The 25,037-nt window shown below is 43.1% G+C and overlaps 1 protein-coding gene and 1 long non-coding RNA gene across 6 annotated transcripts in view; one reads left to right on the forward strand and one right to left on the reverse strand.

Annotated features, from left to right (window-relative positions):
- Positions 1-25,037, reverse strand: part of LOC119009705 (rho GTPase-activating protein 44-like) — a 66,657-nt gene that overhangs the window by 36,085 nt on the left and 5,535 nt on the right. The window lies entirely within an intron of this gene.
- LOC119009713 lies at positions 16,761-20,611 on the forward strand. The gene is made up of 4 exons (XR_005071804.1): positions 16,761-16,892; positions 18,579-18,806; positions 19,845-19,997; positions 20,465-20,611. It is a non-coding gene; the product is annotated as an uncharacterized LOC119009713 (long non-coding RNA).

The raw sequence follows: 25,037 nt of genomic DNA on the forward strand, positions 1-25,037 counted from the left end.
CAACCCGCTCCGCCAGTGCTGCTGCTGTTTTGATAGGGAGAACAATCGGAGTGGTGACGGACGACTTTTATCGGAGCTCAGTGGTGCACACATGAGCAGATCAGGTTGACTTCCTCCTCGGTGTGACATTACATCACAACTTTAAATATCATATAGCTCATACAGTATCAAACCTGTTTGTTCAGATCCAAACTAACCCTTTAAAACAACAAATCGCACAATAACTCGAATAAACAAACCAAACGAGGCCCAGGAACTCCTGCGTTCTGCAAGGTAAAATCACGCTTTTTTTAAATGGAGTCTGGTGGTGACATAATCAGTTTACACAATTTTCATACCACGCTCTCTAGTTATCTCTTTGTCTAATTACCGTCTGTTTTGTGTGTTTTGTGATGATCTACAAGAAGAATTTCAAAAGATGTTGTACCTTATTGTAGTAGCCTTTAAAGTACACCAAAAACCTTAGTAAACAGTCTCATAATGCTTAATGTTAATATATATCTTAAAAGTAGCTCCATGTTTTAATACAACTCTCCATAAACGTACATGTAAGTTACTTATTTTTGTCCAATATTTTCTATTTTCTGGTTATTCATTTCCTAGAAGCAGCAAAAAATCTTGAAGTCAGAAGACGCCACAGACCGTCTGAGCCTCTGAGACGCCACAGCGCTCAGTTTAAACTATTCAATTCGTCCATTTCTGAGCTCCTTCCTCTGCCCACCTGTCTGCCGTGAGCGCCAATCAATACAACAGCAGTGATGTGTGTTCAGCTATGTCCAGAACAAGCAGCAGGAGATGACAGACCTGCTTAAATATATTTATTATATGTCTGCACACTGGTGATTCAAACTAAGATTGTTTGGAGAAGCAGCAGGCGGAGAGAAGAGTCTCGCGGCATCACTAAGCAAGTAGATCTAATGCAACCTGACGGCATTATACAATACGTGGGCTTGAATTTAAATGTTTAATGTCGTCCATCTCTGGCAGTAAAATGAGAATATGATGAGGGAAAAATGGTTCAAGGACAGAAGAATCCCCCAGGAGTAATGTTCCAGGTGAAGTCAGATTACCCAGCATGCTTCTGGAGAGAAATGGAGGGGGGGGGGGTTGCTATGGCAGCAGGTGTTGCAGCGACGGATGGATGGATCAAACATCACAGACGGGAAGACGTGAGAAGATGAATGAAGCTGTGGAGGAGTGGAGTCATTCCTCCAGCAGCAGCCTGAGGTGCGGCGCCGGTGGCCGAGCTTTCATTTGTCACAACAGCAGCGACGCCCCCCAGATGAGATCTGTATCTTCACACACACACACACACACACACACACACACACACACACACACACACACACACACTCACATCTTCCTCGAGCTTCAAGGTCATTCAGCGACAGCGGTGGGAGAGGGGGTGGAATAAGAAATCATCGCGGAGCCTTTAAACGAGATCCGAAGTCTCAGTAAAATGTAAATGTGAACATGTGCAGTGAATGTGGAAGTCTGAGTGACGGTGAGTTATAACTTTCAAGTGTTTCTCTCTCTGCAGATCAAAGACATTAAGTTTCCTTTTGAACCACATCTTATTTATAGATTGCTCTATTTTCAGCGATCTGATCAACGCTGGGTATAAAACTCGGCGAGCAGGACGGCTGTTTCGCATCGGCTCCACTTCAGTACGACTCTGACTGTCCGCTTGGTCTGATGTTCAGTTAACAAAGAGCTGGAGAGAAAAACACAAACTACAGACTACAGAGATCTGAACTATTACAGATTCCAGCACCAATTTCATCATAAAAACGCTACAGAGCAGATCTGAGTGCTGTTGCAGGAAACAGTTACGCCATTTTGCCAGATTTTATGACATTTTGGTGACTAGATTTCGTGTTTAATTTCTCTCCAACTACACCTTTTTTGTGAAGCATTTCACATTTATTAGTTAAAGTATTGTGAGTCAAAGGTTGCAACTGAATAAAGAAACCGTCAAACTAATTGTAATTCCGCAATTATTCAGTAATTAAAATTTTCATCTCAGTCTCAAAGATCCAGTTGTAACAGAAAAATAAATATTCCACCTCTGCCTTTGTGAGGATCAATTCCAATAATGAGACGCAGGACAATATTCAGCCTTGTGCTGTTTCCAACAGACCACCTTGATTCTGATATCAACACAGAGCACATGCTGCATAGTAAACAGCCCCGACACCACACGACACAAGATAACAAAACACAACCCGGGGGCTGAAGCTTCCCCCCCCTCCCCAAATCAAAATGCTGCTCACAGCCAAAAGTTTCGAGCGTCCAGGTTCCAGCTCTCCGGAGGGTTTGCTATTTTTCTCGAGGAGCACTAAATCCCACAGCTTTTCTCTGCCGAATACAATGAAATGGCCTGACTCATTCCAGATTCACCCGGAGTACCTCGGCCCCGTTGGCCCGCAGGATTGACAAGGCAACAAAACAGAGCGCAGCCTGGAAAAATAAAATCCACCGTAGGAGGTCGTACACTTCTTTAAAGCCTCCAAAGACTCACTTTTCACCTCCTGGGATGAGACGCTGTTGCCTGAAAATAGGCACAATTCTTCTTCACTGGGTGGAAATTTGAATATTTGGAACCACAAAGTACATCCAGATTTAGAGCTGTGTGACCTATTGTACCTCATATCATAAAGGTGCCAGTATGCTTCACAGTATGCGACAAACAGCATCTCCAATGTCAGAATTGTGGGGTTGTATCTGACATTTTCTCTTTCCTATTTATTTCTTTATCAGTTTTCGTCCTTTAACAAACATAATGGACCGACAGAGTACAGAGAATATTAGATAAGATAAGATAAAATAAAAGGCAACTAAAGTGAAATAAGTATAAAATGCTGGTCTGAGCAGATGGTCAGCGCTCTACGAGACGCTCCCCAGAATGTCCTCCATCGTTTTTTAAGATACTGTCAAGTCAATTTTATTTATATAGCCCGGAATCACACATTACCTCAGGGGCTTAACAGTCTGTACAGAGCACCGCCACACCCTCTGTCTTCAGATCGTCATTTTGAGTCAAGAAAAACTCCCCAAAAAATCCTTTCAGCAGGAAAAGAAATGTTGGAAACCTCAGAAAGAGCTTCCCAGAGGACGGACTCCTCTCCCACACAGACAGACATGTAATAGATGCAGACAGACATAATCACAGAATATACGCATTATACAATTACAAAAACTTTTTTCTTTCAGTGTTAAACCTTATTGATTAAATTGTGGCTGCATCCTGATCGTTTTCTTACATTCAGACCGGTCGACTGGCTGTTAGGAGCATCCCTAATTAACACAATGACCCTTCAGTGGGAGAACCGAGGCTACAGCACCCTTTAACTGGTATTTAGGTCAGAGCCAATCAGTCACTACAATACATAGTGATTAGTTGCTCCTGTTTACTCCTGCTTTCCTGCCTCATGGTGTGCACGGACAACATATCAACACATCGACATTTTAAGGATTTATTTCTTGCTTGAAAGTGATGAGGATTCAAGTGAAACTCGCTTGATTTGATGCTAAAGCTCCAATTTTTCTAGGTTTCGAAGGACAAAAAACTTTATACCCAGGAATATAAGTTTGAGTTTTTGTGAGCACACCCCACGTTTACGTCAGCGTGCCATTAGAATTCAGCTGAACTCTTTATAACAGACGACAAAAAAAAAAGTGTCTTATGAGGAAGTGGAGAGATTTAAATGTGTCTTTACAGAGCGGGAAGCGTTCAGGCAGCCGAGCAGCTCCGACTGAAACTTTAATGCTTCATGGTTTGATGGTATCAATATTTCAGCACGGCTAAAAATATATTTGTCTCAACTGATTGTAAGAGTGGGAGGAGCGAGTGCTCTCACGTACTGCTGCAAACGATTACTTTCATTATCGATTAAACTATGGATTATCTTCTCAGTTAACTCGAAATGTTTATCACCAGATGACGTCTTCAAATGTCTTATCATGTCCAGACACTGATCGAAGGTAAGTGAACGCATCTTCTGCATGTAGCTGCGAACAGAAAACAGTTTAACAGCTTTACAATGACAAGAAAGTGCGTTAGTTTGAGATTGGCATCCTGCGGCTTTGACAGCAACACACACACACACACACACACACACACACACACACACACACACACGCACACACTGATGTAATGCTCATGTGAGACCGCAGTAACAAGTGTTGCCCTCGTTGCCACCACCTCCACCCCGACTGAACTCTCCCACACTCAGCCCGTCGACCGTCTCCTCACACAACAGCAGAGAGAGACACACACAAACACACACACACACACACACACACACACACACACACACACACACACACACACACACACACACACACACACACACAAACACACAAACAGACAAGCAATCCAGCCCCTTGGCTTTATTTTCACGTCTTTACACAGCTGGTCTGAACAAGACCGATGGTTCCTCTTGACACCAGAGACACTGAAACATGTTGAAATGTCCGAGCTCGGAACAACGACCGCACACTCTCTGACCGGACACCTGCTAACTGATGGCCTCACACATACAAATCCCACAGGGGACATTGTGTCTGTTGTCTTCTGTTCACAGTGTGGTCCACCATCTGAACTGATGTAAGACAGGACTTTACAAACAACAGTGCAGTATTGAGAACACAGATACATTTTTTGGATCAGATCTTGAGCCATTCGCTCTGATAACATTTGGAACGTGTAGAAATCCTGAACCATTAAACTGTTTTATTCCTATTCAAATAGCAGGAGACTAATCTGAAATATAGCTCCGCTGTCGGCTGGAGTCTTAATTACTGCATGTTCTACAGGCCGAATGGGGAGCTATGCAGAGGATCTGGGTAAGATTTCAGTTTCATCCCCAGATCATCAAATTGTGATGCTTTCAGTGGCAGCTCGGGTCAGATGGCGACTCAAAACATCAGTATTGATGAACTGAGGATGAGACTAAACAATGCTTACTGTACATATGTTAAGTTACAGAAATAGTTATTTTAACCCAAACCACTATGTTTTCCTCAACCCAAGTAAGAAGTTTCAGTGGCTAAAGCTAACTGAACTGCCAGCGTACAGCAAGTGTCGCCTGTCACTGATATTCTTCAATGGTCGGATCATTTTTTGGGATTCAATGGCCATCAATCGATTCAGTCGTTTACACACAAGGATGTGTGGCTCTATTCAGAGGCATAAAACCAGGCTTGTCCTACCTCAGATTTATCCCAACAGGTTGGAAAGTGCTGCGTTAACACAACAGAACACCTTGGATGATTGAGGGACTCTGTTTATCTCAGGTGGAGTTTCAGGTAAAACCCTGTTGAGCAATTAGCCAGTCTGCTGTTAACTGCAAAGACGTGTTAACAAATCCTGCAGGTCCCACAGAAAACGTGGTGAACATCTGGTGAAGTGGCTGTTCTTCATCCAGCTACAGACATGCTGTGTTTATCCAGCTTTCACCCCCACCCTCCACCACCACCTCCACCCAGTCCTCTCTCCTCAACAGGAGTTGGGTCAGAGCCAGGGATGGTGCGTATGAGGGTCTGACATATTTTGGCAGGCAGGTTGCAGCTCTGATGCTGTTTTTTCCTGCTCATTCATTCTCTCTCCCCCCCCTCCACCTCCTCTCGTTTTTTTTTTTTTATCTCCCTCCGGCTCCACTTTTCTCCGTAAAATCGTGCTGGTTCTGTCTGAGCCACTCGACCTTCCCCGGCTCAGTGTAGCCGAGGAAACGCACAGCGTTCTGGCAGCCGGGCTGAGGACAGCTCATTGGACTCGTCTCTGCAGGAGCACTGGGATGGGGAGGCTCCTCTCCTGCCAAGTTCTCATCATACTCAACAATTACAGGGAATGACTAATAACTGTGAGAAGGAGAAACACACAGAAACAGGCCCAAAGTCAGAAAACGCACCAAGGGTGAGACATTTTCTCGCACACAAAAACGCCTTTATATTGGTGTTGGCATTGCCGCAGCCGTGAAAAATAACTCAAGCAGGTGACAGGCGGGACGAGACAATATGGTGCAGAGGCCTGGAGTTGTGACAGCACTGTCGAGCTGACACGGGGTGTGCAGCTTTAAACAGTGTTTTGTTGTTCATCCCACCGAGGGCTGACAGTAACGGTGATCTGTGAGCGCACAGGCTGCCGGACTTGTGCACACTCCTTTCACTTCTTTTCATCTTCAGGCTTTCTTTTCTCTGCCGCGGCCTACAGAGGAGTGAGGTCAGGCTGTTGACATGGATACCGGCGACCTCGTTCCTCTTCGGTCACGCAGCTGCTCACATCAGAGCCGCAGCCTTTGTGACATTTTATGGGGGAAAATCACTTCTGAAGGTTTCGGCCTGATCCGGCACCGTCGTATTTAAAGGAAAACTTTGCCAATTTTAGAACAACTGTATGTTCCTTCCTCACTCTGCGTCATCCTGCAGACTTCTAACAGCTCTATGGCAACAGCTCGAACTATCATCATTTCATCTTTTCGGTCAGATAGATACAACAGCACCAGTGACGAGGTACATCTGTAACTGTTTGTATCCATCTTCAACACATGCAACAGTCATCACAGACACACACACACACACACACACAAACATGTAACATGCAAGACTCCCACGGCAGGGAGGAGACAGCCGGCGTGAGTCCAGGCATTACCGCAACACTGATGTCACATTTCACCGTCAGATCGCATTAATTAGTCCGACAGCTGTTTCCATCTCAGACAGCGAGTTGGACTGAAGAGCACCGCTGTACAGACAGATCTTTGATAAGTGAACTCTGAAAAATCTGTGACCTCAGAGGAAACTTTAACTGGGAGACAAACTCGTAACATTTCCCTCAAGAAGTGATGATGCAACTCTATTAATCTAATGTAACTCCACCACAAGTCAGACAATTTGACGGCTTTCTCACAAGTTTATTTATTTCATACCACTTAATTTAGAGGTGAAACTTGAAGAGAGCTACAGGAACGTCAACAATAATCTCTAATTGCACAGGAGAGCTGCGCAGGCCTCGTAACTGTGATGATGTATGACAGACAACAGAAAATGGGCTTCGTTGACAGTAACTGTAGGTTCATCATTTATTTACTGCGGTGGAGGGTTGCCTTTAACCTGCCAAACACACACTGCAATGAGCATATAGTTGCTAATTATAGGACATCTGTCTTATTTTCTCTTTTGTATTTTACTCTTAATCCTTCGATTGCTCAATTAATCTTTGTAATAATTGGTAACATACTCAATTAATCCCTCAGTGCTTTTGTCCTACGGTAAAAGTTTACTTTTCCCTCTAAGAGATAAAGAATTAAACGTTAAACAGATTAGCAGCAGTGCACGTAAATCAACACCCGATGCAACGAAACACAAGTCAGAAAGTGATTGATATCGTCTCTCTGTAGCCTACATCTTCTCTAAATGATGTTGAGCCCGGCAACGACCGAAAATAGATCTGAGGCGACGTTCTGGTGCAGACACACACTCGCGCAGAGAAAATAAGAAACACGCAAAACTACACAAACCAGCTCCTCCCATCTGACGGCACAGACATGTGCATGAAGTATGTTTAGCATGCAGCCTCTGATGTGTCCTCGTGTGCATCTGGCTAATGGCCGCCTTGGGAGATCCTCCGCGCTGAATCTCTGTCAGCACTTAACCAAAGCTCTCTGTTATAGCACACATACATACACAAATACATACGGTGCTGTGCATATACACACAGAGTCAGTGACACACACACGGTCACACCCATACATGCTGCTGCTGCTGCTGCTGCTGCTGCTGCTGCTGCTGCTGGGGAGTAATTTTAGGCAGCTCATAGATTTACGAGGCAGTATGGCTCAGATTATATATAACTACTTCGATATGATGCTGTGTTGAACACTCGTGCATGTGATGATTTTAACAATGCTATACAATGTTTTAAAGAGGACAGCATCTCCCCTGACTCTCTGTGTTTGTCCTTGTAAATACAGCAGTCATTTAATTCTTTAATTCCACTATATTTAAAAGGGACAAGAAGTATATCCACAACAGTAAATCACTCCTCGACCAAATATGCTGACTTCAAATGGAACAAGCCATCTTGTGGCTAAGACGTTGGAAGTCATCAGCACGAGAAGCAAACCAGGCATTTGGAGCCCCCGATGTCGACTCATATTGGCACATTTTGCATGACGACTATAAAGCTCCTATTAAGGCGCTGAACTGTAAACCAAAATCACTCTCTGTAATGAGGATTACAGGCCTTATAATGTGGGTTATTAACAGCGTGACAACGTCAAAGTCTTTAAGTCATTGGTCCAAGTTTTATGGTTTTGGCGTTGTCTACCTTTAAACACTTAACAAAAAAAAGATTTGGGGGATTTTGTACATTTTTTGTTGTTTCGAAACATAATGGCGAGCAGACTGAAATGTTTCAACCACGCCATGAAATTGCAATTTCAGGTATTGCTCCATTGCTGTGATATCTATATTGTGGTGGATCTGAATGCTTTTCATGCCACTATCTTAACCCGTCAGGTGTAATCTCATGGTACTGTGTGCTACCTCGGTAATTAACATATCGTAGGAGGAGGTTAACTACTTTGCAGCGCTGTAAAGAAAACAACAATGATAATAAACTAAATGGGTCATCATGAAAACAAGAGCAGATCAATTGTTTGAGAGGCTCATAATGAGAGCGTGTCATACGCTGTGCTGTGTTGTGGCAGCATGTGTCAGCATGAGTGATGAGAGCATGGGCGAGGCTCCACCAAGGCATATATTAGCCATGTGTATATATCATGAAGTGACAACAGAGTGACAGGAGAGAGCGGCCCATTCAGACTGCGAGAGACGACATTCCTACGACGGGGGAATGTAGTTTGAATGTGTTGATGGAGAGGACGGAGCGAAGTGTCAGAGTACAAGCTACCAACATGTGTACCTGTGCACCTGTGTTCCTCTCCTATTATATTGTCATCCACTGATTTAATGTCCACAACGTACAAGTACAAGAACGAAGGCCCAACTCTGCAGTTCTATTTGAGCATCTTTTAGCACATTTTGGGGGTTTTCTAGCACATAAACCTGGCAACAGTGAGTATATTACAGTTTTGAATGAGCTTACCTCTGGAAGTTCCAGTTTCACCTTCGCTGACACCCCTCGCTATGCTAAGCTACGCTGTAAAGATAAACTGTCCCAGATGTTCTGGATTTTAAGGTCTGTAACACCCAAGTGTTGGGTTAACCTTCCTGACATTGAACTGCAGATATCAGTATCTGTATCCCTCTCATTAACTCATTAGGAAAATATAGGTGACACCCAACAGGCATCTTGAGCTCCACCTGGATTCACCGTCACTATGGAGGCGTGACTGGAACATTTTGTGTTGTCAGCGTGAAGAAGCTAACTGTGTCTTACTGGTGTTTTTTTCTCTTACGACAGGACACATGAGCACAGCAGGATGCATTCCCCTTTTTTGCTTTACACGTTTCCCTTCCTCTCCCTGCGTTTTACTGACACAAACATCCGCTCTTTTTTTTTTTTTTTTTCATTTTCAGGAACCCCACAACGCCTGATGATATTAAAAAAAAAAAAACGCTCCAAAAGACGAATGCAGATGAATCAACGTCTCGCCTCTGGCTCTCTTCTGAGCTCCTCTGGGTCGAACCTGTTACTGTGAGCTGCACACACAGAAACACGGCCCTAATAAAGCATAACCATTAAAACCAGGGAGAGAGGGAGATATTTATGGCGCTCCCCGCAAGGCCTCGCTTCCTCGTTGCGACCCACATTCCACATTCTGTTACAGTGAAATATTCATTGCTGTTATCGCAGCTGATCAGGATGGAAGCAGAAACAGCAGCGTATGTTGTGTTTGGCAATGCTGCATCAGGCAACAGTGAATATTTTACCAGATAGGAAACAATGTGTCTGTCATGTTCCTCTGGATTGTTATCTCCCTTCACCGCATCCAATTTTCAGCACGATCGCGCGAAAACACGCGTGTTTTATTTTTACACGTCGAAAAACCCGCAAGCCGAGGAAAGGCTGCTGATGCAGGAGGAAGGTAAATAAATAAAAATAAAGGATGGAGGACAGAAGGATGCAAAGAAGGGAAGGGGGGGGCGAAAAAAGGTGAGAAAATCTCATAAAGCGTACTCGGCTCTGAACCAAACATAATCCTTCAGCCGCTACGCTTCATCTACTGTGCTGGGCGCGCTCTGTTTTCAAAATGTCAGCTGTGATTTCATCAGGCATCATAAGGCTCTCCAACCGGGCACCAGATGCCTTTAGAGGAGAGGCCCTGAGGCAGCACACCCTGGTCCCTCATCTGTCTGCACACACACACACACACACACACACACACACACACACACACACACATACTGGCTTTGTCCAACACTGGAACAACATGAGACAAAAGCTTATACGAGGTGAGGCTACATAAGAACTGCTACTGTTCTGCAATTCAGCACAAAGCCGGAGCTGCTGGGTGGAGGCAGGGAGGAAAGAAAAAAAAAAAAGGGCACTGCATTACAGTCTTGAGAGGAAGACTTTGAAGACTAACACACCAGAGCGAGTCTGCCTCGCCGCATGCGCTGGGAAGAGCACCTGCTATGTTATTAGGGAGCATATGTTACTCTTTTCAGCTACAAGTCACTGAGGGCGCTCCGCTACAGGAGGATGTGAAAACAAGGCATCCATCATCACAACACGGAGGCACTGACATGTTGGAAAATTGTGACTAAATTTGGCAGCTTGTAAAGGTGACATTTGTGGAAGAGAGGAGATGTTGACAGAGATCCAAGCGAGCGTGTTTCCTTTAAAGAAACATTCAAAAAATACGTCTGTGGTCACCAGTTTAATCGAGTATTAGAAGATTTCTTCAGGATTTACAACACTGGCTTGTACATGAGAGATCTGTTGTCTTAGTCCGACTCCTAAATAACGATGGGATATTATTTGCACTTTACAGATGATAAAAGGTTTTTAAAGCAGTAATCAATGTACTTTACTATTCTTAAATATACAGCTTTCGACTCTTAAACGGCTCACAGCCCATATAACTTTTATAACCACATTTATGATGTTTTAGATTAAACAATTAAGGTTTTATTGATAATATTTTATGTCGACAAATCAAATTTTCTACAATAATAAATCTACAGAACATTATTATAATCCATGTTGAAATCCCAGTTGGTGCTCATTTGGAACAATGAGCTGAAACTCACTATAACGCTCTACAAAGCTGACTGGAGCTGCAGACTTTGGAGGATAATTCTCTCCAGGATCATCCCACAACAAGTCAGCCTACAAAAAAGTCTCATTAAAACGACTTACACGATGACCTGCGTGTGTTTTTTTGCGCTTGAACACAAAAATGGAAGCTAGTTTTACTTTTGAAAAGGTTTGCGGAACAAATGCATTAAGGAACAGATACAAACTGGAGATGTGGCGGCTTCAGATCACATCACTATTCCTTCTGCGAGAATTCCCACACTGCAGCGAAGGCCTAGATGTGCAGGAAAGCGTGTCACGACAAAAACACACTGCAGGCTGAAGTCCTCCTAGCGCTTCCATCAAAAGAATTCCTGATCTCGGACAGACTGTTGATGATTGTGAGCATGAAAAATTAGCTATGAGACTTGGATGAAAGAGAAGTGCTCCTCTAATCTTAAAGCAATCAAACTGCATTTTCTGAGGATCCTACGCTGAAACTGGACGGCTCACAGGATGTTTGAGTGGTTTCACACAAACACATTATATTTTGGAATAACACTGACGTTCCCAAAACTGAATATGTCCTTAAATCTGATGGGCACCTTCCACTGAAGAGTCTGTGCTCATGCATGTATCTAACTGTGATACAGTGAAACCAGAAAAACATGTTGATAACAGCTCCAGGCAATACTCCTGTTTACCTCCAGTCCATGACAGTTTAATATTCTCATCATGCGCAAGAGTGTGAGAAGTGAAGTGCGCCGATTTCAGCTCTAATTTTGTCTTTCAAACAGGAGAGAAAAACTGACGTTAATGTGCAGAAACCTTTCTTGTTCAGAGCCACAGAAATAATTGCTATTTACAGTGTTACGTAAGTGACATTTCCCATTATATGTGCTCATCAGAGCTTCAGTCAGCCGCGTGCTGTGCTGTGCTGCAGCGCTGCAAGAAAAAAAAAAAAAAAAAAAAAGATCCAACCTGGGAAGAGATGAGACGGAGGGGGAAGCCTGGCTGTGTGAGTCATCACCTGCATGGTGAACCTGCAGGCTGAGTGGACACAGAAACCGTCTGATCGACCCAAACACTTCACCATGCAGTCGAGGAATCACTTCCAGGTCTCTTTACATGATTACATATTCCTTAAATATAAAGATATACAGCAATTTTACACGTCAAATCAACTGGAGCACCACTCAGCTTGTCTGTAGCAGCAGCTTACCTGCAGACTTTCTGAATTACTTGAGTTAAATTTTGATTAAACCTGCTTAAAGTTCATTCAATCATATCATTGTTGTATATTTTCTTTGGGTTTTTTTTCCTGTCAAAACGTGCCACTAATAAATAATCAAATGGTTTGTTTAACAGCGATGACGAGGTTGTTTGAGGTTTTACAAGTTTGGACAAGGGCGTAGGCATGAGAACGAAGGTTTTGTAATTGGCAGGCACTAAATTCTGTGCATGCTTGTTCCTGCAATTGACATAATTATAACTATCCAGAAAATAATGCATTAGTATGATACTGTGGATTTCATATATACTGTAGTATTGCCTTGAAGCTATTTTGACCCAAATTATGTCTGGCTGCAGGTGCAACATCCACCAGTGGGAGGATAACATCATCTTGTGTACGCAGCCTGCGAGGCAAAACTCAGGACTGCAAATCCCTTGCTGCTGCCCTCTGAAGTGAACTGCTGCGAGTGCACGGTAATAACTAAATATAACTCCTTCATCCACTGCACATAAAGAGTTCCACAACATTTTATCACTTGATTAATTCTGTAAACTTTGCAATATTTAATGTGGAGTTCCTCAGGGATCCGTCCACTGTTTCGCGGAGTGTGTCACTGTTGAGACCTGCAGGTTGAGTGGATGTGAGGAAAGCAGGAGACCAAAAACAGAGAAACCCACTTAGCCAGTCAACAAAGTGGGTCAGAGCTTTGTTAAGTATGCCAGGAGGAGCAGCCCGGAGCCTTTAAACATGGATATTCTTGAGCAAGACGTTGACAACGTCAGATTTTCCTCCATCAAATGATGATTTAACATGCGATTATTACAATAACCTTCCTCAGAGGCCCCCGTGGCCATAACGTCCCATCATACTGTAAACAGATGCAGTGAAAAGCCTTCTGATAAATGCCAGTATCCCACCCAGTCATCACAAGCACCCTCCTCTGGGTCGTCCTACATCAGTGATGACTGAACGCCTCAGCGACGCAGCCGCCACGTGTGATGACACACACAGTCAGTAAATCAGCTCAAGAGCCGCTGTCAGACACACAAAAGGCTCACAAAGAGATGTATGGAGTGACATGAAGCCTCTATGCATGATAAACAGCATGTGTCTATTACCCAGCAGCCACACAGGCATCAATGAAGCAGAGATTTGTCACTGGTGAAAAGGGACAGGAGGGTCTACGGGAGCTTTTCATTGTGAATAATGAGGATTATTACACAGCGGGGTGTCTTTGCAACAGATACGGCTCAGCTCTTTGTTTGATTGTTTGTTCAATCCTGAGCAAAACCTGTACTGTAAAAAACCAGAGGATTCACTGCAGGTGCCTGAAGATGACGGGGATGATGCCTGAAGTCTTTAGCTCAGGTGCTGACCAAGAACCACGACGCCCCCTGATCTCCTGTCGTCTTCCTACTATCTATAATAAAACTCGCCAACAAAAGAAGAAAAATAATGTATCGGCCCTTATATTTATTGCCCTGCCAATGGATTACTGTGTAACATAAGATGGGATGAAATGCCTTTTTGCAGTGTTATCTTCCCACAGTCTCACAGTAAATCCTGACTCGTGGTATTGTAAACCACTGTGCAGTGTGTTTTTCGGCGTCTGATAAGCTTTAAAACCCATTAATCTGTTGCTCAAACAGCCCTTCCTGGATTGTGTTTCTTCCCGAAAGCAGCACACTGGCTCCAGCGCTATCAAACAGACCATAAACTCTTTTAAGCCTTCTGCCCACTGAGACCTAATCTTCTCGTGGATAAAGTCTTATAATTTTGTGTGTTTCAAGAGAGAAGTTGGAAGTTTTCCTCGTCTTCAGCGGAGAGTTTCCCGAAGCGAGCTGACTAACACAGGAGTTCCCTTCGATGACTCAGCTGCTGAGTCATAAAGTGCCGTACCTGCCAAGCCACTTCTTCCTGGTTTAATTCATCCTCCTCTGTAGTTATGTGGGATTTAAACACAAACACAACACAATGCAGATCATACAATGAGCATTAGAAAGCTCCATTTAGTGTTGTTTTGTTGTTTGTATGAAGAATGAACCAACTAACTGCCTGAGACGTGACAGACATGCTGCTAATCTCACTCTGAATCAACATTTTACTTCCTTTTAGGTTAAATCCTACAGTGGTTTCAATGCAGCATGAATAAATTTAGCATCTAAAGCTGAAAGTATCATTTATTCTTACAACTGATGTTTAGAATTATCAATACACGTCACTGTTAAAGTTAAAAACATTGGGATTATTCACGTCTTACTCTCGACTGTTTCATTGAACTTTATCACATTTTCATCTTGTCTTTTATTGGACTTTCCAAAATCATGTCTGTCTTTTTTGCATAGCTTTTTGCTTCTTTTAAATCCGATCTTAATGCCATTTTCTTGTGTTATCCGGCTGTCAAACCAACCTGTTAAAATAATTCTGCGATTATTCAGAGCTGGAGGGAGGAGATCGGCATCGGCTCAAAGTTCAAACAAGGTTTAATCTTGTACAAGAGGAGCATTCACAGAGCAACACGGAGGCCTGTTACAAAGTGAAGACTCAATTTTTGAGGAGGAAAAGCTTGGTATTTATCTGTCTCTGTGGGTGTGTTTTCACTCTGATAGTTACTAATTTATGCCCTCCTGCACATAAAGAAATAATTCACAGAGTAGGAAGTGATATCCTTCAGTGATTACTCAATACCTTACATGGAAAATTACCTAAAACAAGGTTCACAGGTCATGTTCCACTGAACATTATGTGTAAAACTTCAATTCACATCTTTCTTCATGAAGTAAAAAATCTCCATCACACAACCAACCAACGAACAAACAAACCAAACAACCGCTCAACCAACAGAAATCCTACAAACCGACCGATCAACGAACCAATTAACCAACAGCAAACCAACGAAAACAAACAAACCAGCCACTGGACAAACATAACCAACCTAAGAGGAGGTAATGGTGAGGGAAGAAAACCCATCCTCATATTTTAGAAAAACACAAACCACATTCACTGCCCTCTATAAGAACTATCTTTCCTTTGGTCTCATCAACCGCCAACTCCGAGGAGCAAACGCTGAACTCCCCTTGAATACTAAACTTACCACAGAGACACGGAGTCAAATTAATTTCTACGGCTCAGGAAGAAGCAGGATGGGGTCTAACGGCACCCCTGTTGTGCGCCGTTACATTGGCATCGCGTTATCAGCAGCGACATCTCTCTATGTGCCGCTAAGCCGTCTTATCACAGAGCTGCTCTGATGATTGCTCTCGGACAAAACTTATTTTTTGAAGCGAGGGGAGGAAGAGTTCACGGAGCTAAAATAACAACACAAACAACGCACGCAGAGGGGTGTTGCACAGTCTGTCTGAGGTTACCTTGTTTGTAAAAAAAAAAAAAAAGGCACTGCTGGGAGGAGGAGAGTGTCATCAGGTGTGTGATGAAATGCCTGGATCACCCCGAACTGCTCGTCCGTCTGTTGTCAAACTGAATTTGTCTCTGTTGGTTTGGAGCTGAAGGTTTGCAGCAGGAACCTTTCTGCTGCGATGCTTTAGTGCAGGGAAAAAAAAAAAAAAGCGTGATCCACCGCACTTTGACACTTTCCAGAGAGAAGAACGTGTTTCATATTCATAACCAGCCAATCTATGAGGAAAATAATGTGTTTTTGAACATTAAAGCTTGTAAACATTTTCTCGTAGACACCCTGAATTAAATCGCTAGCCTGAAAATTTGCATAATGTGGGACCTTTAAAGGTAACGCTCATCTTCTCCAGACTAATGATAACTGTGGCCCACTTTCACTCTAGTTTACTGGTTTACTTTGACAGCAGCGGATTCCCAAAAAGGAGCTGAATCCATTTGCATTTCGTATGAGGACAATTAGCTCCGTGCGCGCACTTCTCGCCAAAAATAACAGTTTATTATGGACAACCGCTGTGGTTCGGGCTGAAAAGCTCTGTTAGAGGATTAGCAGCTTTTACTGCTGTTTACGAGGCGTGCAGACTAACAGCATCTGAAGAACCTGCAGAGAAAAAAAGGCTCCGGTTTAAAAAAAAAACCCAACAAAGATTAAAAGCAGCTGCCATTCGTAAACAACCTGACAATTCAAATTTAAGACACAAATATGCCGTCAGAAATGGTTTACCTGGCTGTGTGTCTGCGATAGAAGGACCAAAATCCATCCAATTCTTCAAGGTGAACAGTAATTTACTCAAATAAAGCTCAAAGTTTAAAGCCAGTGTCACCTCAGACGCACTCAGCTTCTTTCAAAATTACACTTGATTTAGCCACTATCAGATTCAGCATGTTTGCATCATCACCTCAGCAGATCCCCGAGTAAACGACTCAACTGTTGCCATGGAATCCCGGCGCTGAAATGAGGCCGTGTGGGTTGAGGCCTATTGAAGTGATCCGTGTCTGAGAGTCACTGCTGGGAGAACAAACAGATGCTGTGGGGTGAAGGTAAAAAAAAAAGCTCTCAGCTCCTCCTGTCTCGTCAGAAAGACACGTTCTTCATCCATCCACTGTGCCGTGATTATCAGTCCACACTTGTGACTCATCAGACGGTTCTTCTTGTCGACACCTTCTGAATAAATGATCGTATTCGCCTCATTTTCAGTTCGCTAAACCCAGAAAAAAAGGACTGGGCAGTATATTGATATTATATTGATATCTTGATACGAGACTATACATCGTCTTAGAGTTTTATATCTTTATATCATGATATAAGTTTTGTCTTTTCCTGGTTTTAAAGCGACGTAATGACTTTTTCTGAACCACATCCACATTGCTGATGATTATTCATCAAAAATCTCAGTGTGTTGACATTTAGTCAGGATAACAACGGTCTCAATGTTGTCACAAGATCAGTATCAAGGTATTTGTTAAACTAAAAATTAAACATTGTAGTTGTATGACTCCTGCGGGTCATGATGCTGTTCCTGAGCTGTTGCGTTAAATAACGACCAGAACATATTTAGCAAAATATTATGACATCACGGTGAAGTTGACCTTTGACCTTTTGAAGATAAAACGTCTTCATGCCATCATTGAATCCTATTGGACATTTGTATATACTTCTTTTCATACTTCTGTTGAAGAATGGATGCTATATTGTTGGACATCGATAATAAAAAGATGGAGTAAAGAGATGCCGAACAATCTGCTTCCTGTAAACATGCATGCTCAGTGTGCATGTATGGCCATGAGATATGCAAGATTATTTCTGAAATGGTGCTAAAATGCTTGTTTTTCAAAACAGCTTGTGCACTTGTGGACTAGGCCTTGAATAAACAAGACAGGGGAGACTAATACGCGACAGGTGACACTAACAGGGCAGGAAAAAAAACACAAAGACAGGAAGTGGAAATTAAAACATGACACGTGAGGAAAAATAAAACAGGAAACAGGTTAACACCCAAACAATGACGTGAGTGTTACTGTCAGTAGGGAAACTAACTACATCGTATAAACATCTGACTCAACCACACACACGTTTGGCACATCTGATCCATTTAAGCAGCCTCCCTCCTCTTTGCATGTTAACGTGTCCTCTTCACCCCTGCCCCTCATCTCACACCACAGTCTGCGAGGCAGTGACACCTGAGCTCCGAGGGTTTGACTTCCCATTAAAGTTTAACAGACATAGATAGGAGTGGTGGCGACGAGGCTGCAGGTACAGTAGAAGAAGCTATAGCACAGCTGCTCTGCGGCCACGCCTTCAAACAGCTGGCCGGGCCGTTTCTGTCTGATGGATCAAATGGTCAGACAGACCTTTTGAACCCCACCTACAACCTTAAACAGGTCCGATCACAACTGTTATTCCTTCGTATTTCGCACTGATGCAGATTTACATGTCAGCAAGTCACGACAAGTCAACTGAAGACAATTTGGAGCTTGTAGGTGATTGATGACACGCAGAGCAATTTCTACAGCCAACAGGCCACCGTTCATCCAGCTGAGCAGCTCATACAGTTGTGTTGAGGATGAATTATCTCTTCGGGAAACTACACAAACAAACCAACTTAGACACTCACAAAGAAAGTAGAAGTCTAGAAATGAGAAACAATAATAATTATTGGCAATTTCTGTAATATTCTGTAACATTTCCCTTTCAATCATCCGTCTAATTGTTCTGTTTGATTGCAGAAATAAACCCAGAAAAAGAAAAACAATGCTTGCTGCATCATCTCCCTGCGTTTGAGATGGCTTGTCTCAATCACCCGCCGCTGAGAGGCTGCACTCGCTGCAGGAAGTGAAAAATCCCCCTGCACAGATGAGCTCAGGCAGAAAGAAGTAACAACAGACGAGTAAAAAATCTTCCCCATTAGCGCGGGGCAATGAATGACTCCGGCTCTCTCTGAGCTACACGAGATAGTGAGTAAATAACGAGGACGGCGTCAGCTCCGTCAGCCGGACTGGTAATTTCAGACGGTCTGCTCTGTGGTTCATTGTTTGATGTGAGAACAGCTGAGTGGGAGATTTTAACAGAGTAGAATTCAATGTTTGACACCTCATTAAGCCTGAATACAGACAGCTGTGTGTGGGCTTCAACTTGAGGTTATATTTGTTTACATTTTGGCAAACTGGCGTGTTAAAAGAATGCCGAATTCGCTACTAGCAACTCCTTTTTGAAATGCACTCATGGATGTAGAGACAACTGTCGCTGAATTAATTTGACACTGGAGAAAACTTAAAAGCGTGATAATTTCAAGGCAAGTTCAGTAACTATAAGTTGTGTCATTTTTACTACTTAAAAGCAGATTTATCAACGTTTATTTGTAATTATATACACTGATGATGATATCTCACCTATTTTTTTTGCGTCTTCTTTCTGTTGTTTTCAGTTTTTTTTCCCTTCTTGCATCTATTCTGTTAAATTCCCATCTGTGGATCCTGCTGTCTTAAGCTCTTTTTTTGAAGGTGCTGTATAAATTACGCTTTTGTTAATCAGGGCTGCACAATTAATAGAAATAGTATCAAAATAACAAAAGAGAACATGTTTGCTGGACTGAAAATATTGTCATGATTTGAATATGAATGATGAATTTTCTTCCATAAAAAAAACAAACAAAACAGAATTCTGATGTGAAAATGATCATTCTTACTCATCATGAATCATAACACAATCTGTCAAATAATTGCAATATGACTTTTTTCTTCAACTTATCGTGCAGACACATGATTGATCTCTCACACTGAATGCAGAAATATGTGTATTGTGTCCGCATGTTCACATCTGACTGAGTTATGACTCAGACTGCGATTCTGGATGCAAATTGCAGCAATCAGGCGCTGAAGTGTTTTAAAGTACCCCAATTGCCTCCCGAGTCGCGTGTCGCAGTCACTGCTGTAACTGCTGATGATGCTGATAAGTGCTCCAGATGACAATAACGCACTTCCTGTTGTTTTTAGAGCACCTGTTGCACCTGTCACCTTTCAACTCAGGCAGCATGACATCTCTCCCTCCCGCCGCGCAGGACAATAGTTCTCACTCCACCATTCACACAAAAATGAGCGGCTGACCAACTCCATACGACTTGAAAAGGACTGGGAATAAAAGAAATGGTGTGTTTTACCCAGTGAGACAGATTTTTGTCAAACTTTTCCGCCTTGACTTATAAATTAACAAAAGATTTATGTACTCTTTTGTTTTTTTGCTGTCCTCATAATATGAAAAATCAGAACAAGAAGGTTTGAAAGTTTCTGATATATTATTACAAGATATCATAAAAATCTACCTTTTCCACCTCTGAAAATCAGCCTCACATTTATAACATAATATAAAGTAAGTTATACTGAAGAGTGCTGTTACTTCACGGTCTGGTTCACTACGATTTTAAATACATAGTTACAGAGTATTTCCACTTTTACCCTCACCAAAGAACTTCCTGCACTAAAACCGTGCAGCCTCTCAAGTAAAAGAAATTGAATCTGGTGCCAGTTCCAGTTCCAAACTGTCCGATCCATCAGAGTTGACATGCCTCCAGACTTATCACTTCCTTTTCATTAACACCGGCATGTTATTCTGACAGGTGCAAAACTATGATGTTAAACTCATGCAGCCATGCAGCTGGACACTTGCAACAAGAAGGAGTTATGACGGAGAGAAAGAAAATTTACGGGATAATCAAACAACAGGTATTTCACTGTTAACAAACAATAAAGCGCTTTGTAAAATACTTTATTAAGCAATTGTTTAATGTAACGTTATTAACTAAGAAACACTCAATTTAAACGATCTAATCATTTCCCATCCCTTGTTAGTAACTAATGACAGAAAAAAAGCCCTGAAAACAGTCTCCTCCAGCTGCACTCCATCACAGTCGAGAAGTGTTTACTCATGGTCGCCCCGGACCTCATCAGCACGGGCGCTCTGTTTGCATCAGAGAGTTACAGGACGTTGACGCGGAGTGTTTTCTCTGGGACCTCACACTCGCCCTGACAGCTCTGAGTGAGACGTCAGCATCTTGTGTGCTCACTTGAGTGGAATTCCATAACAAGCTCCCAATTAGTGTCCGTTACAGGACAGAAAACACTGCGGCAGCTCTGGGACTGTTTACCCCCCCAACCCTCCCCTTCTCTGTTGTGATGTCATATCCTGTCCTGTTCAGGCCGTGTTGGCGAAGCGCTCAGGTTTCAGCTGCGGCTGTTTTAACGGTCCTCGGGGGCCGCAGCCTGTTTTTAAAGCGAGGTGGGACCCTGTCGCTGCTGAGCCAATGTTTCCAGGACGGCTCAGCGGTGGTGGCCCGTTCGAAGGCACACAGGAAAGGTGGAGTGTGGCTGTGACCCGGGCGGGTGACGTCAGCGACAACAGAACTGAGGGACCCCGGTTACCACAGCAACATGGGTGTGTCACAGGACAAGACTTTTACTCAACTACTATTTGTAGGGGTGACTGCCACTTTAACCTAAGTAATATCTTAACACTATATCTTTACTTTTACGACAGAGTCCTGACCTCAACCCCGTCCAACACATGCGGGATGTACTCGGAGCGCTGACTGCGAGCCAGACCTGATCGCCCAACATCCGTGTTGGTCCTCACTGATGCTGTTGTGGCTGAACGGGAGCAAATCCCTTCAGCAGGCTCAACATCTGGTTACAAGCTTGAAACCAGAAGAGTAACAGTCTGCTACAGCTGCAGGGACTGGGCCAAAGAGTGTTAAATAATATGTGATATTTTAATGCCACATAAACAATATTTATTTTTGAAATCTCCTCAAAAGCACTTAGATGCTGCAACTAGATGGCAAAATCACAAATATCACGATATTTTTGACCAAATATCTCGATATAATGCAACAATACAATACAGTGTCAGAAAATGGAAACAGAACAGAAAAACCGAAAACATATTAATTTTCCAATGATACAACAGTAAAAACAAAAGCAGGGAATCATCAACTAACCAAACGAGTATCAACATGCAGGACAAATACTGACAAAATACCAGAAATATATTACAATCCACTACTAACAGTCCAGCAGAATGCTTCCTTTGCTAAGCCTGTAATTTTCCATATTTGTTGACACTGACTCAGAGGGGTGTTGATTCAACTTAGTGGTCTTTTTCGGCCATGTTGTTACATTCGACTGTGAAATCCGCTGCTGCCAGACAGTCAGACCACTGACTCACTCTCTGCGTGACTCCACATCTACTGGACTCTGGTCTTCAGCCAGCTCCCGTCCTTCTTCAACCACATCTACAGTATGAACTCATCAAGGAAGCGAAACTCTGACGCGCATCTTTAACGTCACACACACACACACACACACACACACACACACACACACACACACACACGACTGGAGAGAGATGTTAGCCAGCAGCGAGTTCGCTAAGAGGCTTGATTCTGGCTTTTAAAATCTGCTCTGCATCTGTAGGTCAGAGCTGAAGAGTTAAGAACACGGCAGTTCTCACGACTGTCCTTAAAGTGTTGGCAAAATTAACTCCCATATATAGTGTACAGTGTTATAAAAGAGAGCAGCAGAGTCATCGAGTTCATTTGAAGCCTCCATCTTACGTAACAAGGTACATTTCCCCCAGTGTTCATCCGAATAATGGTTTTGGGCTTACTTCTATACTTCTACAGTATATTTTAGTGAGCAGACTGGCGGCTCAGTAACATCCTGTTGATTGATTTCTAAACTAAATAAACAAAACCGTTTTTTTCCAAATGTCGTGCTGTCATGAGCAGCAGCAGCAGCAGTAGAGCCGAGGAGGTCGGGCATCTGCCTGTCTGTGTGCTCTGCAACAACCCGAAGCAGCGTCTCCATCATCACACTCCAGTGACTTCAATAACGCTCCACTGCCAACGACATCTCCCTTAGTGGCTCCCTCGGTTTCACCTAAAAACCTGACAGACGAGCCCAGAAAGCATGTCGCAGCGGCTCTTTTATTCTTCCTTTAACCCCCCAAAAAACTACCCCTCTGATTCACGACATTATAAACTTGGTGAAGCAATTACATCTGGAACACAATCCAGTTCAGTGCAGCGTGGTGAATTTATAATCATACACCTCAAAAAGAGTCGCCCCCATCATCTCCTCGTCCCGCACTAATTACCTTCAGGGTAGAGCTGTCAGAGCGCCGTCGAGGGGACGTGCAGCGTTTTCACAAAGTAAAGTTTACACCGGAGGACAGGGAGGTTGTCAGAAACAAGAGGACAGAGAAGGAAGAGGGGGACAGGAGAGGGATGTAAATAAACCCATGGAGGTGGACATGTTTGTGTGATGGTGGAGTGAAGAGGAAAAAGGAGTAAATTGCAGATGGAGCTGCTCAATTAACCCAAACAGACATCATGAATCTCTAGTCTAAGTAGGACAAACAGATACGAGAGAAATAATGAATTGCAACAAAGATGAAGCGCTGCACTCCTGTAACTCCAGACTCATGGCAGACAATTTAACAAGTGTAAAAATCGATACAGCCATTTTTATGCCATGTATTCTTCTTCCCACAATGCAACTCCACCACCAAGAGAAAATCCACATGAAGTCGGAGCAATAACAGCGTGTTCCCAAGCTGTCAGAATTATTGGTAAATTCATGTGAATGCCCTCTCAAGTCAGAACAACATATTCTGATAACTGATGTCACAGAGGACGTGTCATGTATTGTACAGTCGTCGTGTCCTTTCCTTTGTTCCTTCTTGTCACTCAAATACTGGAAACAGCTGGCAACATGTCATTTAATCGTCACGTTACGTTTGGTCACGTTCGCCAACTTCATTCCTCAAGGAGGTTTTAGCGAAAGGTGAATAAATGAAACGCACCGTTACCTTGAGTAGAATCACTGATTTCTCTGGGTTTATCATTGGAAACATTTGGGACAGTGGTTTGTTTTTGGGCGCCTCTCAGAATTAACGTTTATCAACTTAACTTGAGAGTATTTCACAGTGGCAGTTTCTAACCATGGTTGGAGAAATTTATGGTTTCACTTTAAAACTTTCACCCCCTCAAAACTTAGTTAGGGTTCTGTTAATTATGAAAGTTGTGATCAGAAATTGTGGTGGTTACAAAGATGAAACCTTCAAAGTAAGATGACTTCAGGTCAGTTGGTGTTACTTTTTCCACTTTTGGTGGAGCTAAGCTAGCTGTTTCCTAACAATTCCCCAGTCTTTATGCTAGGCTAAGCTAACCACATCCTAACAAACATCCCCGAATCACTTTTGAAAGAAATCAAATATGTATATTTCCTCAAATTTCCTCTCAGCGTGTGCTTCTCCCTCATCATCACTCTAACTGGCTGCTAGCATCTCTCATAGCCTCATAATTACACTGAAGCTAGCAGAGAGGGTCAGCGTCCAACCGCTCACAGGAATTCCTCATTAACGGACTCTCATCATGATTAATGAGGACGACTCAGACAGGTAGGTGAGCCCACACACACTCGCACACACACACACGCAGACATAATTGAGTGTTCATGAAAGTAATGCCTCATAATGATGCTCATAATAAACACCTGAGAGGAGCCTGAAGTGACTCACTCTGTAAACAGAATGTCATCCCTGTCAGGTAAGTCTCTGCTGTACCTTTTCACCTGGAGCAGCTTGTGGCAGCCGCGCAGAGACCGGGCAGCCATTAATACTAACCTAAATGATTTCATTTAGCTCCCAGGACAGCACTGTATTCAGCCTGTAAAGCAGACTCGCTATGAATACTAATCATGTTCCACATAAAGGCCAATCAATTATCAAATCCTGTGAATGTTGTTGGAATTAAGCACACAAACAGCGCCGTGTTTGACAAATGGGTTCATTATCTTTCAACTGAACGGTCCGACAGCCGAGGAGACTGCGAAAAAAGGATCTGGATAATTTATGTTCACCTCCATGGAGCCATTTGTACTAATCTGATGAATATATGCAAAACGGGCGCTTCTTATTTGGACCTAAAATGGGAATCTGTCTTCAAGATAAAAACACTGCAGTCCAGCATTGATGGGATGTCAACAGGGTCGTGACAGCAGCGTGTCTGGAGCGCGGCCAATGGGACGTCAGGGCAGCGGGAGGTCAGGGACTGTTGGGGATACAAGACACCCATGACGTCTCCTGCACTCACAGACAGACACAGAGGCTGAATGTAAATATCTGGACCTCCC

Source organism: Acanthopagrus latus, chromosome 20 (assembly GCF_904848185.1).
Source record: "Acanthopagrus latus isolate v.2019 chromosome 20, fAcaLat1.1, whole genome shotgun sequence".
Lineage (NCBI taxonomy): Eukaryota > Metazoa > Chordata > Actinopteri > Spariformes > Sparidae > Acanthopagrus > Acanthopagrus latus.